The sequence below is a fragment of the Alosa pseudoharengus genome, unplaced genomic scaffold (assembly GCF_046254945.1).
Source record: "Alosa pseudoharengus isolate Yale_2024_CS ecotype anadromous, Long Island Sound unplaced genomic scaffold, YU_APseudo_1.1 YU_APseudo_1.1_scf_21, whole genome shotgun sequence".
Taxonomy (NCBI): domain Eukaryota; kingdom Metazoa; phylum Chordata; class Actinopteri; order Clupeiformes; family Clupeidae; genus Alosa; species Alosa pseudoharengus.
This window is the reverse complement of record NW_027468674.1, coordinates 6,045,491-6,064,132: the sequence shown is the minus strand read 5'-3', so window position 1 is coordinate 6,064,132 and position 18,642 is coordinate 6,045,491. Positions and strand designations below refer to the sequence as shown.

Here is an 18,642-nt window from a genome sequence, read left to right as displayed (position 1 = left end):
CTGAAATAACTCCAAGCTTTGCTATGTTCCCTCCATCCTTTCGTTGTTTTATATCCTTGATGGCCATGAAGTCTTGAGTGAATTAGCTTAAATCAGCTTATTATGTGCTGTTAACCAGCAACCATAGATAGACTTAGTCAAAAAAAGCAGCAAGTAGCCTTGGCTACAATTTCTGTAGTTGCTGCGTCCATTCATTGTTATTCTCGTTCCTGCTCAAACAAAAGTTGTGCATGCATTAAGTTGAAGATAACGTGTTTACAAACTTTACAGAAAATATTGTAAATAGCCTACTGTCATGCAGTTAATGGGATACTGTGCAGAGTTGGAAAGTTAGGTCAACTTGGTGTGAATACACACAGGAATTTTTTTCTTGTTGTTGAGTTGCCTGATGGTAAGACGGCCGTAGAAGCTTACACCTGCAGGAGCGTTTGTTTAGCCGCCTGTGCTGCACAACGCACACTTCGCTCCTCTAATCTATACGACACAGTTGTTCCCATTTCTGCAAACCATACATAATTACAAGGAAAAATATTACCACACGAGGGAAATCAGTGTGGTGTCCATTAAGATGTGAAAAAATAGGCATAAATCTAGCGTACACATTTCCACGATTCACGGATGTGTTGATGACATAAATTAGGAAATATAAGAGGACTTCAGGAGATGTGACGCTAAACTGCATGCCGATGCCATTTAACCCAAATGCCCCAGCAGCAGCACAGGAGAGGAGAGCTTATCTGACAGAAAATCTCCATCGTCTGTTGTGAGGTAATGTTAGATTACATTGCAAAAATATCACCATGCATCCATAACCTTGTGATTCAGTGAGAGTGATCCCAAAACATCGGAAAGTATGTCTTTGTGACATTTCTGTATTACATTTTGTCAAGAAGAAAAATCAATAGCAAATTGTTCCCAACTGAACAGTGCTTATAGCGCTGTGAACGCTCCTGGCTGCGCCTGGCAAATCCGCCATCATGATAGCAATCAGCTATGGAAAAAGCACGCCTGTTATTAAAGGGAATGTGAGATGACGCTCTGATTGGTTTATTGCACGTTACGCCCAAACCACACCCATGAGTAATGTACACTGCATGACAAGTGTGATTTTCATCAGTATGCGGCACTGTAGACTGTCGTGGAAGTTCAGGTTAATGGCTGTTCATGGCAGTTTGCCGGCAACACCAAAAACTGCCATGAATTGTCAGAAATTGATGTGGGCCTTGCTTGGCAGTCGTCCCCCCATGACCCCCCTCCTCCTAATTCTAGGGGAGACTTTAACATGTAAATGAAAATGCTGTGAGCTATACAAATGCAAATCAAGGTAGCAGGGGGAGTTAACTGTGCATGCTGGCATGACTGTGGCCTTTGGTCTTGCTTAAACAGTGGATGTGTTAACCACTAGGGCTGGGACAACGCGTCGACGTAATCAATGACGTCGACGCAAAATAGCGCATCGATTCGTTAAGCATAATGTGTGCCGCTAAATATTTTTAATTGTACACCTTCAGTGTTTCCCATACGTTGACTAATCTGTGGCTGGGGGCCACGAAATCATTGAGCTGTGCTTTTCATGCACGCAGCCTTTTCTTGCCCCGGCCACTCTCTCTTGTAACCAGTCCGCTGCCCCTCTGCATGTGCATTTAACAAAATATTCACGATTGTTGTTGCCACATAGAAGCATTGCATAGAACACGGCGGGCTAAATTGCTATTAAATCCGCTTAGCATCGTGACATGCTGCGCAAATTTGTTCTAAACTGCTGCATTAAAGTTAACTCTGCTAAGATCCCATCACAACATAGTACATTGGGGAGACCAAACTAACTTGAGTTATGCAATTAAGCAGTATCTCAGAGCTAACGTTAGAATACTGTTCGGATGTCAAGTTTAGCATGCTTACTTACATCTGCTTGTCAATTTCGTTACTCATGTAGCGCTCATTTTATTGACTCTGAATGTTTGCAAAATCCCGATGTAAATGGAAAATTGTTTTCCAAGACTCAAAAGTGCTTGTCCCAAGGAGAAGTACGAACCGTTATTTGAACTACGTTATGAATTGCATCCACACATCAGCAGCGTTTTAGCTGTGTTAATGTTAATTGCAAGGATTCCCTCACGAACGTCGTCTTAAAGTGACAGGCACTCAATTAGACCTATACACTACTGAACTGAACTGAATGCTACCACTGACTAAGAATGCATTACTTTGCACTTGTATAGTCTTTTATTTTGGAATCTTAAGAGCAATAAACATATATTCCATGGTTAAGGAACTCATGTTTTTTTCATTCAGATATATAAATCAACATGTATGAGTGGCTATTAGTCAATTAATGGGGAGATAATCGATAATCGAAATCGAATCGGACTGAAAAAATGCATCGAAAAAATAATCGCTAGATTAATCGTTTAAAAAATAATCGTTTATCCCAGCCCTATTAACCACACAACTCCCAGCAATACACTCAACAGGCAGAAATGATGCTGGGTATGAATTGTCTGTTCCCTGCAAGCTCCAATAATGTAACCTGACTTAAAACAGTCGATAGACTCAAGTTTAGATTCGGATTTTCCCTTCACACCAACACAATGAGAATTTCAGAGGCAAATATATAAATGATTGTCTTTATCACTATCTTCATTCAACAAAAATATATGCAGAACTGCAGAACTGCATATATTTTTGTTGAATGAAAATATGTATTTATATATATATATATATATATATATATATATATATATATATATATTAAGGGTGTCACGATTTCGATTTTATATCGAAATCGTTCGAAATTACATCTCAATCTCGAACTTCGAATTTAAAAGTAGAATCGACGATGCAGCCACACCCCCAATGTCACATCCAGCATGTATGCCAAGACGCACAAACGCACGTGCTGAACTGCAGCATCAACACTCCTCTAATTGTAGGCTGCAGCCAGTTAAAATATACACATCAACCTACCGAAATCAAAGCCCCTCTTGCTACTTTGAAATCACCGGTGTGGAAGTACTCGTTCATTCACGTCAATTAAAACTAACTTACCCTACTCAACTTAGCAAGTGAAAAGATGATCTAGTTACAGTCCAAAGTTACTTTAAGGCTTAAAATGCACATTGATAAGTATCCATGAACACTAACCTTGGGTCTCGTCAAAGTGTGCTGAAACGATCAAATTATAATTCTGTGTTGTTTCATTTCACTATGTTCACGTCTCTGTTTTAGCCTAATGTTGGTTCTGTTTACATTACAACCTCGCGGTTGGAACGGTTTCAAAATAAAAAGCGGTTTCAAAATAAAAGCCCCCCCGAAACAGAAAAGGAAAAGGCCAAAAAGAGTAAATAACATATAAGTAATGCATTAATAGTAATGTTGAAAAAAAGATCGAAAATCGAATCGAATCGTGACTTTAAAATTGAAAATTGCATCGAATCGAGGATTTGGAGAATCGTGACACCCCTAATATATATATATATATATATATATATATATATATATATATGGTTACACATTACGTGACAGTGTCGACATAAGAGTGACATGACACTGTCATGAACGTGTCATACTGTAACTCACAAAGGCCATATGTCAGGGCACCAAGGCCAAAGTTAACTATACAGTAGTAGGCTATAAAAATGATCAAAATTGTATTTAGGCTATTCACAGGAGTAGACCTGCATCACTGTATGAAACATTACAAAAACATGAAACATGACATATTACATAGAACTGTAAGTCATCTGATCATCTAATATTTACAGATATCTAGGCTATATTTAACATTTATTTTATATTTGCCCTGTTATGATCATGTATTTAAGCACAGCTCAGCAATTAACAATTTAAGCACAGCTCAGCTGTAAGAAACTCAAATAGCCTAGATGCATGCTTAGCATTTTGTGATCATTACGGCTACTTTCACAAACTCTTAGTCAGCTGTCCTCTGATTTACCGATATCTAGGCGATATGTGTAACATTCATTTTGTATTTGGCCCGTTATGAAAACATGTGGAACAATTTAAACACATTGTAAAACATAAAGCACAAATTTGGAGACACCCATGCATGTCGATGCATTGCATGCATTTACTGCAAATTCAAAACTGGATTACTCTGGAATGGCCTTTGTGTTCGGTAAGGTCTGCTGTTTATTTTGATATATGGTTTGTCATGTGTTAAATGAAGGGTTCGTGAAGTATTCCACCGAGATGACTGGGTAGGGAGATGGACGCAAAACCTTCAGTAGAATTTATGATTAAATTGAATTATATGATTTACTTTTCTCACGGACCGTTCACAGCAATTAGCGACTAAAATCGTTTAAAAGCTGAGAAAAAGCTCTTTCATGTGATATTTGTGATGTCTGTGTGATGAGTAGGCTACTTTTCGAGTAGTTCAACTAAGAAGAATGGGTGAATTTGGACGTATTTTGGATTCTTTCTTGCGCTGTAACTTTCTCCACTGCTTAAAATACCAAATTAATTTGCGCTGTGAATGCTAAGATTATTTTGACAAGCCATAGGCTAAATAAATATCGCTATTAGTAGGACACAAAGCAGAATATTGAAAGAAGGGCACCAAGGCCACCGTGGCCTGTAAACCTCGGCCAACGCAAGGGGCAACGACGGCCATGGCCATCATGGCCGCCATGCAATTCCTACCCTGGTCGCGACACTAGTTGCAATATTCTCCTGAACAGAGGTGTCGCTGTTGTGAAAAGGCTAATGCTACCCACGTTACACAGTAGAAGAAGCTGCCACAAGCATTGGTGTCAATGGCAGTAAAAAAACACTCAGCTGAAAAACAGAGTGGTGTGCTACCGTGCACTACCCGGCCAAAATCCTGGCGCGCCAGAGAGATCTACCTCATTCTGACATCACATTGTTGCGCTACCGGTCGGGAACGTCAAGTATGTAGGACGCATTAAAGTGACAGGAGCTCAATTTGACCTACACACCACCAAGACAGTCTTAAAGTGACAGGAACTCAACACTGACCTACACCAATACAACCAGTGGCGTAACTATAGTAGGTGCAGCAAGTGCAGTCGCACCAGGGCCCGTGACCTCCCGGGGCCCGTCGCTACCCCCGCCCTGCATCCTTTTTTTTTTTTTTTAGAACTTTAGAATGTTAGAGCACGGAGAGTGAAGCGTCACTTTGACGATCTATCGGAAGATGAGCGCTTAACCGATGCAGAGAGATACTTCAAAGTGCAGGTATTTAATGCAACTCTGGACATCATAATCAGTCAGCTCTCCCAAAGATTTGCAAGTATACGGAAAACTTGTCATGTGTTTGAGTGTTTACGTCCTATGACCCTTCAACTCACAGGTGATGATGAACTGCTTGAAAAGGCAAGACGTTTGTCAGACCATTATAGCAGGGACATTGCACCGACATTCCCAACACAACTCCTCTCATTCAGGTCTTGCTTTAAAGCAGAGATTTCACAGAAGTCATCTATTTTTCAACTTGCCAAAATGCTGGTGGTAGATTATGACAGTGTAACATCCACATTCGGGGAAGTGTGTACTCATGTTGTTTCTGACATTGCCTGTGACTGTGGCAACAGCTAAGCAATCTTTTTCCAAACTCAAATTTATTAAGACCTATACTTAAGGAGCAGCATGGGGCAGGAGAGGCTCCGTGGGTCAGCTATCCTGTCCATTGAAAATACGAGAGCCAGAGCATTAAATATTGGGAACATCGTTGACGATTTTGCACAACGAAAGGCACGTAAGATGGCTTTCTTCTAATGGCCTAATTCACGCATATTGGGGATTGTATGCATATGAATGATTTTATTTGGTTTCTGGACGGTTAAAAAAGTTTTGTTTCTGCGCAGTGCGAGTTTATAAGCAAGCAATCTACGCTTGCAGTTTCAGCAGAGGGTTGAAGAGGCGCATTGAGTGTTCCCATAATTCCATGCGAGTTGATGTTAATGCAGTAATATTAGATTACCCTGCCCTGCAGGCTGTTAATAAAATTATTTTTTAATGTTTTCACATGTAATGGATAGGTAGTCGTGTGTTTCTTATTTGAAATTGTAATCTGTAACTACTAAACTACTTCGGTACCTCAGGCCCTTTGCATAAACAATTGAAGTCACCCTTAATGTGTATTGCATATATCAGAGCTAATTCATCCTGGGCCAAAGTTCGTCGATATGGGGCCCGCGTAGCGCTCTCGCACCTGGGCCCGCCCTTGGTTTGTTACGCCACTGAATACAACGTATTGACCATGACAATGTATTGAGCTGTGCTGCAATAGTATCAGCTGCCACATCAAAGTTTGAAAGAGCTGAACCTGAGTCACAATGAGCTTCATGATGCAGGAGTTCAGCATCTCTCAGAGCTCCTCCAGAATCCCCACTGCAAACTAAAGAAACTAGAGCAGGGATGGGCAACTTTGATGATAGAGAGGGCCACAACATTTTCTTGTCACTGTCAGAGGGCCAGATGTGATCGCGCACATGTCCACCACTGGGATATCAGAAATCAGGAGTGTTAAAAATATATACAGTAGCTTATGTCTGCACGGTTTATTAAACCAACATGCATTCATTTAATATTTTCTATACTCAAATGCATTTCTAATATTGCTTTTATTCACCAATGAACTTGAAATAAACTAAAAAATATTACACATTCACAATAAACCTTTTTCCTACTGCAATGGGTAATGACTCTTAAAAGGCTCTATTGTTAGTGTATCTTAACCCATTTACTCCTAAAATGCCTGCTAAAAACGCCTATAGAATCCTAAGGCATTCTAGACTAAATAACCTTATTTCCTGAGGGTTTTCTGAAAACATACTAAAAATTGTCAACGTCTACCAAAATGTAATATCTAAGCCTCTGTAGCACCTAGAAACATGAAATAAAAAGCATGCTGCGCTACGCAGCATCCAGCGGGAGGGTCAATGTTGCGCTACGCAGCATCCAGCGGGAGGGTCAATGTTGCGTCATGCAGCATCCAGCGCGAATGGGTTAACCAGGGTTCCCACTCTAAGTCAAATGTAAAATTCCATGACTTCCCTGAGAAAAATCCTGAATTTCCATGACCAATCCGGAAATTTAAAAATGGGCATTGAAAAAAAACAGGTAAGGGTAACTACAACCACTCAAGCAAGTAGTAATGGGGAAAAGCTAGGCTACTGTAATAACTCAATAAACACCAACGCTGCATGTAAATACTGTATTATGCCGATGTATTTTGGCAAGACAATTTTAAACTTCTACACCAAAATTCCCTGATATTCCATGACTTTGCCCCCAAAAGATATAATTCCTTGACCTTCCATGTCTGGAATAGACTTTATTAAAATGCTGATGGTATTTTTGAAATTCCATCACTTTGAGGTCAGCTACGACAACAGCTCTAGCAGCTCTGATGTAGCCTACTTTTAGTTACAGTATCTTCGTGCATGGTGTTGTAGTGTTGACTTAAGTTCACGGCTGATTTCGTTTCTAAGCATAGCCTACTAAACACATAAGTTGACTTTGAATTCTGTGTTAAGATCAGCTGTTTCCCACTTTGTCTGAACCTTTTGTCTACGATTCTGAGTTTTCTTTATAAACCGCTCTCTGTATCTCTTCCTCGTTCGCTGGCTGTAGTGAAGAAAGCTCGACTCCGCTGGATTTTTTATATATAGGAAGCGCCCCTATCGGTAGACCATATCATTACAATAAGGAATAGGATCCTGTTCATGTAAAAACACGTGAAACAAACATTTTAATGACATTTCATAATTGATCTGCGGCCCGCACTGAGTGAGGAGGAGGCCACATGCATCCCTGAACTAGAGTGAGTCTGAACACACAACAACAGATCTGTGTGTGGGGGGAGAACACAGTGTTCCAATTAGTGACTCTCTCTCTCACACACACACACACACACACACACATTCGTATAAACTCCACTGAATCATCACTAGGTTCTCACCACAAAAACAGATCTGTTGTGTGATAAGACTCACTCTAGTCACTCTAGTCTTGGGGCAGCCGTGGCCTACTGGTTAGCGCTTCAGACTTGTAACCGGAGGGTTGCCGGTTCGAACCCCGACCAGTAGGCACGGCTGAAGTGCCCTTGAGCAAGGCACCTAACCCAGGCGCGCCTGCAGGTGTACGTCCGTACGCACTGTGCGTACCATCAGGCTCAACAACGAGAGAAAATTTCCCTGTGTGTGTAATGTGTATTCACACCAAATTGGCCCACCATACCTTCCCAACTATGCACAGTATCCCATTAGCTGCCATCAGGCTATTTACAATTTTCTATTACGTAACTTAGTGAACACTTATCAAAATTAACGCGCACACATTTAGTTTGAGCAGGAAACACAATACGCATGCATGCAGGCACGTACGCTACTGTACGTGTTTTCTTTTACTCGGCTATCTATCTATATATGTTTATCAGCACACAATGTTGAGCTAATTCACTAATTCAATACTCATGATGGATCACAAGTTTAAACAACAGAAAGTATGCAGCAAAGCTAGAGGAGTTATTCCAGATGGGCAAGAACAAGGTAGGCAATTGATGTGCTTGTCAGAACGTTAGACTGCATTACAGCTGTTTAAAGCCAGACGTTAAGAACAAAACAAGGTAACTTTAGCCTGTATAGGGCTGTATCAAGTTGTCCAAATGAATCGGTCATAGTAGACGTTGTTGTTGTATTATTGCATGTGGATGTTGTTATTCTATGTAGGCTAATTTTTTGCTGACTAATGCACAGCTAAACCGGGAAACGGACAAATATTGTCCACGCGTATTTTTATTTTTTTATGCGGGGGGGGGGGGGCGATGGGTCGGGTGTGCGTACCATAGCATTAATTCCTGCAGGCGCCCCTGACCTAACCCCTCACTGCTCCCCGAGCGCCGCTGTTGATGCAGGCAGCTCACTGCGCCGGGATTAGTGTGTGCTTCACCTCACTGTGTGTTCACTGTGTGCTGTTTGTGTTTCACTAATTCACGGATTGGGATAAATGCAGAGACCAAATTTCCCTCACAGGATCAAAAGAGTATATACTTACATACTTAGTACACTCTCCTAACACACTATACAACTATTCAACACACACACTCTACTTTTGACTGTTCAAGTATGGTGTGTATGTGCATATTTGAGTGATGATGATGGAATGCAGTATGGAGGAAACAATGGGGGTGGGGGTGGGGGGGTACACAATAATATGTGTGAGGGGGAGGGGCACTTTTAATTGTTCAAGAATTGTGTGTATGTGCACTGAAATTGTGTGTATTTCAGTGGTTCCTTGTGATTAATGAATGATGATGATGGAATGCAGTATGGAGGAAACAGTGTGTGTGTGTGTGTGTGTGTGTGCGCTGATGTGCTGTGTATGTCAGCCCATGATGAATAAAGTGTGTGTGTGTGGATTGTCAAAGTATGAGGATTATGTTTGTATTTCAGAGGCTCCCTGTGATGTGTGTCGGTCTGTGCCTGTGTGTGTGTGTCTGTGAATGTGTGTTTGTGTGTGTGTGTGTGTGTGTGTGTGTCTGTGTGTGTCTTTGCATGTGTGTGTGCGTGTGTGAGAGTGTGTGTATTTGTGTGTGTCAGTGTTGTATAAAGTACTAGAAAGCAATACTTGAGTAAAAGTACGAGTATCGTACTAGAAAAAGACTTTGGTAGAAGTGAAAGTTACCTTTTAGAATATTACTTAAGTAAAAGTCTTAAAGTATCTGATATATACTGTACTTAAGTATCAAAAGTAATTTTCTGATATTTAATGTACTTAAGTATTTGAAGTAAAAGTAAAAAGTAAAAAGCAAGCGGTTTTATTTTGAACTTTTGTGAACTTTATTTTGGCTTTCTTATAGTAAAGCATAAAGCATATTCAGGGTTCCCATATCTTCTTAATCTCACTCATCAAATCGAAATCACATTCTTTTCTAGGACTTTTCAGGCACAATTATCTTAAGTTCAAAGAACAAACAGCATATTTTTAGAGCTGACATCAAAGAAAAACAACAGAAACATAAATGCCACTTTTGTATGAACTTCAGGTAAAAATGAAAAATAAATAACTTATTTCTTTAAATAAAAAACTATCTGCTGGTAGGGAGAACATTTTGGTCATGTGGTATGAGCATTTCTAGGGCTTACTCCCCAGGTCACCATCTCACTCTCACACACCCACACACACACAGGCCACCTATGTCCAGCAGCTACTAATATGCCAGTCATAGTTGAAACTGAAAAGGTGTCTGTTCATCTTCAAAAGAAGCTGGTTTTCAAAGTTGACAGAATTCAGTGCCCGGGAGTTTCAGGCCCAAGACCGGCCAACGTTTTCCATAGTGGTGGAAATTGGATAAATGAAGTAACATTTCAGCTCTTACTATCTTGTAGTTTTTATTAGTACCATGGTTCAACAAATGTGTACAGTAAAGGTTATATAATAATTCACTTCAACTGAGAAGTTGAAAAAAACAAAAAATATTCCACTATTCCACAAGTTAACAAAAACAGAAAGAAAGAAAGAAAGAAAGAAAGAAAGCAGGCCTTTGAAATGTAGCCTATCCCACGCTTCCACAAAGAGGCATATTAAACTAATATTTAGGCTACATGTTTTTTGCATGGGTATTGGGTAGGCTATATTGTTGTTTGGTGATTTAGCCTAGGGCTGGGCGATATATCGGTATTATGACTACGACCGATATATTTTTTAAAACGATGTAGTTGTGACAATATCGTAATACCGGTATTATGTCAAATAATGGGTCATTCTATCAAAGTCACTTGCTCTTCTGTGTTCAGACCATTCATACAGCCACAGCTCTGCTCAACTGCGCCCCTTGCGTGTGCACGTTCTCCCTCGCAGCACTACAAACTTTCAAACATGACGGACACTGAGTCAGATTTTGTTTACCTTGTTCAGAGGTTTGTGCTGATGCCTATTTTCGTCAACGGCTAGACCGAGAATTTTCGTTGTGAAATCAAAATCCCACTGGAGCTCCAAGCAGTTTTGTACATGCAGATTTAAGTTAGGCTACAACACTGTTTACAGCTCTTCGACTCACGGTAAATTGTCTTTTTTGGTACATAGCCTAGCTAATTTAAATACACTTATGGGTGCTTGCGTATAGCGATATAGCAGATCTAAAGTCCTCAGGGAGACAGCGTACACGCTGATTTTATTAAGAGGATATACACGCAGGTACTCGCGAGCAGTTAGAGGCATCTTTTTTTCTGAATCCCGAAACCCTATTCAATTGTGCATAGGGATTTTTTCTTACGAACCGGAACGTGCAAAAATGCTAAAATGTAATGCTACACATACAAAATGACGGTAGCGTCTATTACACTCTTGGTGAGTGACTCAGTTACGTTGTTTAAGTAGCCTAATAGTTTAAAACTATTTAATTGTTATTTATAGCAAGTAACACATGTATAGGCCACTTACCTTACACTTAGCTCTTTCTGTTTAAAATATCGTATCGTATACCCCACTAACACAAAACGTTAAGGGAACGTTAGTGTATGGTCCCCTTATGGGTAGTTCGAACCAAACCAAAACCTAACGGTTAGGGAACGTTACCTAAGGGTTCCTTAACGTTCCTAAACGTTAAGGGAACCAACCAACCAAAACGTTCTCCTATGGTTGCACAGTACCTTCACACAACGTTCCCGTTTGGTTGTTATTGGTTGTTTTTGGTTGTTCTGAGTGCTGTTTTGACATGTTTATTTTAACCAGCTCCGTTTAAGTTTTTGAAGTAGGCCTAGCATATACAAGGTTTGCAGTCACTTGATATTCACTAAAAATGATTGGCCTTATGTAATCAAATTAAGATAAGGAGTAAGAGAATATATTTATTTTTAGGCTGATATCAATTTTGCTATAAACAATACTTTTGTGCTTGATTTCAGTTTTGTAACCGTATGAAGTGAAAATGCTTAAAACACGAATCTATCAATAAAACAATTTTCACTTCTACATTTCACATTTCACTTAGCTCAATATAAAAGTCCAACCGTTACACCACCACGCCAGTAGGGGGAAGACAACGCCTGGTCTGCATTCAGAACCGATTGCAGTTTCACGTTGGATTAAACAAACAATAATACTTCGGTAAATAAAATATAAAAAAAATTTATAATAGTTTTCTGCTATCACTAGAATACATTCAGAACATGTTTCATTTGTTCCTGTAGCCTACCATTACCATTTTACATTCACACATGTTACATTATTTGCATTCGAGGCTTCTGATTAGGTGGCAATGACGTCAATGGTAATGCGTCTCTATTCATTCCAATTCCATGCCGTGTTAAATGTGTTATATAGCATTGTGTGATTGATTGCGCCTCTATCAGCGTTAGAAACTGGAGACAATAACAACACAAGCTCCATTTCAGTTTTTGAAGTAACATACAAAATGTTTGCAGTCACTTGATTTAGATCGATCCACTCAAATGATTGGTCTTATAAAATCTAAGTAAGGTAAACATCATATCAAGATAATATTTATTTTAGGCTAATATCAATTTTACTAAATAAAAAATATATACTTTTGTGCTTTTTTTTACGTATTAGGTGAACTTTAAACAAAAATCTATCAATAGAACACTTTTCACAACTAAGAAAATTCACTTATTTCATTTCACAATTCACTTCAGTTCAATCAGACAGGCTCTCCCTTACACGTAGGCCTACCCCCACGCCAGTAGGGGGAAGACAGCGCCTCTGCTTTCAGGTGATCGATTGAAGTCTTGTCCTGACTTCCGTAAACGGTCTCTGTTTGAATTCCGTGATTCTTGAACACCGCTGGAAGAAGTCTTGGAATGGATTACACTCGTCTTGAATTCGATCTCACGAAAGTAAGTGAAATATGTTACAGTTTCATGATGTAGGCCTAGTGGTTGTAATGCAAGGGTTTGAGGTTTAACCTTAAGTCCTTTCACTTGTAGGGCTTTGTTATATTCCGATTCTGCCAAGTTTGTAATTTACCAGAGCACATTGCTCGTTCGTCTTTGTTTGAGCTGTTCTCAACGTTATGTTTTGCAGCATTGTATGTTTTGTGTCATCGTGTTAACCTGCTCACGTTGATGTTACAAATAATAGCACTAAGCTACCGTTTCTTTTAATTAGTTTTAGTGTACAGTCAGTCCTTTTAGGCAAGTCACTCGGCAGCAGTGGTGTAGGCTAGTGGATATAGGCCTACTGTATGTAGCTGGATCTAGGCTACTGTGATGTAGGCTAGTTAGCTGTAGTGGGTAGGCTATACTGTGATCAACCCCAAATGTATCCTAGTCTATTTTAAGTGGGTATACTGAGATGGTGAGGCTTTTTAAGTTGGTATAACCTTCTGAACAGTCCTGCATATGTAGGCTACACTAGAGCCATAGAGATGGCTATAGATAATGTATAGGCTACACTGTCGGCGGCCATTTTGCAACACAGTTGATCGGATAGACGATTCAAGTGAATAGACCTCTGAATTTTGCCTTCAAAAAGCTGAGATCCGGTAGCCTATCTTGCAATTTTTGCTATGGGAAAATAACATGGGGAGAGAATTATTGCACTCTCCCGTGGACGAAGAAGTCTGAAATGCAGACATTTTGCTCAACACACGTTTGTCCTCTGCCTTCGAGTGGTAGGCTAACTGTGATCTTCAACAGGCCTACGTTAAAGGCCGTGTTGCAGGGTTCATTTTCCAACAAATTTGCACAATTTGCTTGTTGATAATAAACATTTAAACTGTTATCCATTGTATTTGATGTTGTTGGGTATCACAAAACGGAATATAATACAAAAAAGCAGGTACTATTTCACAGCATTTGAAGTGATTCTCCTTTCCCCCACAATGCATTGCATTACGTCACCTTGGGGAGACAACAGACCAAAGCCCACCTTGAGACCCTTGAGAGTAACGAGAGAGGAGTAAAGAGAGACGAGTAAGGGATTGTTCAGCAGTAGATAGCGCAGATTATAGATAAATAGATAGGCTATAGATAGCCTAGATATGTATATAGATAGCTAGATAGATCATGTCATTATGCTGGTCACAGGGGAGCTCCTCGACCAGCGGCCAAAATTCACTCGCTTCCCTAGTTACTGCAGCTCTCCACCACAGTTTCCATCGGGATGGCACAGCCCACACAAGCACCTGCAAAACTGCGACTTGCCCATATTATCTCCCTCTTTGGTAAGCCGTACCCTGACGATGTCAATGGCAATCAATCACGAGCTGTAGTTATCGAAAATATTCATGCTGAAGACACGACCAGCCTAATCGGCGGCGGCTAGAAGCTAAGTAACTGGGGTGGCTCACAGGTGGGACTAAAAAGTTAGCCCAGCAGCTAGCTATCATGATGCTTCATATTCTGATCTTCTGACTAAGTTTGCCCGGTAGCCTACTTATCTGAACTAACGACATGATCACTATCACTAGATATAAAGAACATGTTGACTTTCATTCGGTGCTGTTCACTGACAGTAACAAAAAAAGTGTCGTAATGTTATAAGCATAATACATTGAACTGAATAGGTGCATTATGTAGCCTCATAACGAGGCCTCTCAAATTCAGAAAATTGCATTAAACTAAAATCGGAAGACATTGTTATCTTTGTTAGACCATAGGGTCGTTGTCATATAAATGCTGTAACGAAATTCGAAGTGTAAATATACAAACTTTATGTTGGAAGTGTAACCGCGACCGTTTCCCATAGGAATGAATGTAAAACATATACCCTCCAAAACGAGACCTCCCGAAATTCAGAAAAAATACTAAATTGATATCAGGCACCGTTATTACCATTGGTAGATCATAGGGTAGCTGTGATATAAATTCTGTGACGAAATTCGAAGTGTAAATATACAAACTTTATGTTGAAAGTGTAACCGCGATGTCCATTGAAATGCATTGAAATTAATGAAGCGCAGATCAAGTAGTCCCCAAAGTGACGTCATCACCGAATTGCGTACAAAAAACCCGCTAATGCTAAAAACAACAAAAACTGGCATTTAACACCATTTGGAGACATTTTTAAAATGATATACATATATTGAGTGCTTTATGTACCCATTAATCAACAGTGGTGTTTAAGCTGCAACACAGGCTTTAAGACAGCAACTTAGATTTTTGCTACCCCAGACCTAACTTGCAATGTAGGGGAGACCGGGGCTGGTTGGAACACTTTTCACTCTCGGTTATATTTCTCCGTCTTACAATGCGTTGAAATGGTCAAATTGTGATTAACTGAAAGCTTGGGATCTCAGCTACAAAATGTATACATTCAATGTCAACAAATGATCCCTTGTTTTGAGTTATATATGATTAAAGTGGTGTTGTGCACGTGTTCCAACCTGCCCCATGCACGGGGTTGGTTGGCACATGTAGTCGGGGTTGGTTGGAACACCTATGTTATAGTCCTTTGCAGTACTCCTTTTGCTTTTCACTACCTGTAGGGCTACCTGTAGGGCTTTGCTGATTTCTTTTCTGTGTGTTTTTCTTCAGTAGGGCCCACCGTCAAGACCAATTTGGTCCCTACCGATTTTTTTTTACTTCAAATGTTTAAAAATGTCTGAAATGCTTCCAAATGTAAAACTATGTTCAGTAATTACAATAACAATGTTAAAATAAAGATTGATGATGTTTTTATGTGTAAAATACAAAGTTTATAGATTTGTCACAAAATAGCCATAGAGAATGTATGTGCCAACCAACCCCAAAATCAGTGTGCCAACCTGCCCCGCCCACATTAGGTCAAACTTTTTTGCACCAATGCTGTTAGCCTGCTAATATCGGTCACCTCAGGTTTTTAAACTTCATTTTAAATTATAGATGAGTCCCCTAGCAATCAATTATAATGAATATTTTTTATATATCCCTAACTATTACCCTTCTAGGATGTATTTAGTGGGAGGTGCATATTCTAAGTTTTGACACTACAAAATCAAAAAGTTGTTCTCACCTAAAGGGTTAATGACCTGGAGACCAGTTACATACGTGAGTTTACTCTACTCAATAAGGCCTTCAGTTTAGTGTTGGAATTTTGTTGCAGCTCCCTCTAGTAGCCTGGATATTAACAGTGTCTCAACCTGCCCTTGTTCCAACCAGCCCCGGTCTCCCCTAACTTGTCATAGGTAGTTAGGTTAAATTAACACCCTGATCTCCTTATAGGCAAAGATGGCAGTTTTGGTTCCTTTTTGTAGGCGAACTTCAGAGGTCTGTTGGGAAGCATACAGGAAGGGCCGGAATGTGTGTAGTAGGCTATACACAGCTGCCATACTGGCTTTACAAACTAAGCCCATGCATTTCTATGGATGATGTGTCTCCCCATTAGAAATTCTCTGGGCTACAATACAAAAATCATGTCAAAAGCTGGGCCAAATATCCAGTTAAGAAAATCTGGTTGTGTACAGATGACTGATTGCTGCAATACTATCAATAATAGTTTTCTCTATATGGAAATACTGCTTTGCTCTACTACTGGCTCACAAAAACGTTGTTCTCTTAACGTAGATTCATACACCAAAGCTATGGAAAAATGTCAGCGGCTGATGGACACTTCTAGCATTGAGGCGGAAGAAGATGCGAGCGTCCACAAAAGGCAGTGCATGGTCACGTGATGGTAAGACCTCTTAAATACAGACTACATTATTTGCACAATTCAAATATTCTTTTTGCAATCAGTGCAGATTGTATGGTCTTTTATTTCAGATGAATCCGTTCAGCAAGCAAGAAAGCATTCCAGGATGGTGCGTGTGCCTGGAAGCCCTGTCTGTAAGTTAACATTTATACATGTATTATTTAAGAAAACCAGTTGAGTCATATTTCCTACCATGGAACTACTGACATTCATGTTTATTAACCTAGTGCATATCATGTTACTGTTCTGATGTATTTGTCTCTTCCTGCCTTTTATTAGGTCAGCAGATGTCACTGCCTCCACCTGCATGTGAGTTTTTCTTTTTAGCGATTGTTTAATGTAACAGCATAGGTTTATCTTTTGCAAATGTCATGTGCAAGAAACCTACCATAAATTAACTGACCAATATTCATATTTACTTTCTTTTTAGATGAGTCAACACCACACAGGCAACCAGCTCATTGCCCAGAGCTGGATGGGTCTATTATAACGCCTGCCACTTCATCTTGGGACCCAGTTGAAGGTACAGTGTCTTTGAATTTTCCATTTCCAAGTAAATACAATTTCATGACAAGGAACTTGAGAGTAAGTAACTTTTTTGTTGTTGTAAACAGCACAAGTGACTCATCACACAGAGGGAGGTGGCTTGGCCATGGAGACGGAAATAAGAGGTAAGAACACTCACTTAATTTGTTCACATATGCAGGTATATAATGTATTTAACAACTAAAACTAACACCATCCATTTTCCATAGCAATAAGGACAACCATTACCGCATGGCATAGCGAATGGACGCATTTGAGGAGAAGATGGATGAGCTGCTCATGCTCTTAAGGAGCTCCCAGTCACCTCCCTCTGCTCCAGTCGATGACATATTGCTGTCGTCCTGCTCGACAGTCACTGAGCTGCAGGAGAGGAGGAACAAAATGCCCTCCCTCCAGGACTTGTACTCTGGGACCTAAGCGGGCAGAGACCATCACCAAAGACTCCACATATCCTGCACACACACTCTTTAACTTCCTCCCCTCTGGCAGGCGCTACAGATCCCTGCACACAAAAACAACCACTGCCGTCACTCTCCTGAACTGCAGATAAGTGGGGTCATCCCCACTTTGACCGTTTACCTGCCCATTACATACTTTATCATTCCAATATACGTCTTGCACTCTACATTTGCACTATTACTTTGCACTCAACAGCCCACTCCATGTGTACTTGTATTGGTATTATGTCTTTGTATATTGTGTTGGTATCTGCCACAATGTATATTGTTGTCTATTGTACAGTGTGTCTATTTGTTGAATGTAGCACCTACCAAAGTCAAATGCCTTATGTTAATATACTTAGCTAACACTAAGTCTAATTTATATATATATATATATATATATACAGTGAGGTCTTTTATATTGTTTTTTTTGTCTTTTGATAATTTTATATTAAAGTTATAAGTTCCATCGATTTTGCCTGTTCATTCTTTCCTGCTAATATATAATAATGCATTCCTGCTCGTGCTGTTTAAAGAAATTGGTATGCAAAGGTTGCAATGTTAGGGGAGGGTTCCCTAAAGGTTGCAATATTTAGGGAAGGGAACGTTCCCTAAATGTTAGGGAACGTTATGGGAACAGTTAGGGAACATTAGGGGAAGGTTTCTAAAGTTTGCAACGGTTAGGGAACGTTAGGGGAAGGTTTCTAAAGTTTGCAACGGTTGGGGAACGTTAGGGGAAGGTTCTCTAAAGTTTGCAACCTTTAGATAACGTTAGGGGAACGTTCAGGTATATAACCAAGAACTAACGTTTCCGGAACGTTCAGCAAACTTTCCATGGGAACCAAAACTTGCTCAAAAACTAACCTTAGGCTAACGTTTGGGAACCAAAAACTATGGTTCCCAGAACGTTTTGGAAACCATAAATTGTTAGCTGGGTATATCATATATCGCCAATCAGCCCCAAAATATCGGGATATCAGTTTTGGTCCATATTGCCCAGCCCTAATTTAGCCTACTCCTTCACCCTCTTCTGAGC

At 40.0% G+C, this 18,642-nt stretch overlaps 1 long non-coding RNA gene across 1 annotated transcript; it reads left to right on the top strand.

The window, feature by feature from the left end:
• The first annotated feature begins 12,494 nt into the window (after nt 1–12,494).
• LOC143137521 (uncharacterized) lies at nt 12,495–16,736 on the top strand. Its single transcript, XR_012989997.1, has 3 exons — nt 12,495–12,845; nt 16,494–16,602; nt 16,692–16,736. It is a non-coding gene; the product is annotated as an uncharacterized LOC143137521 (long non-coding RNA).
• The last annotated feature ends 1,906 nt before the right edge of the window (nt 16,737–18,642 follow it).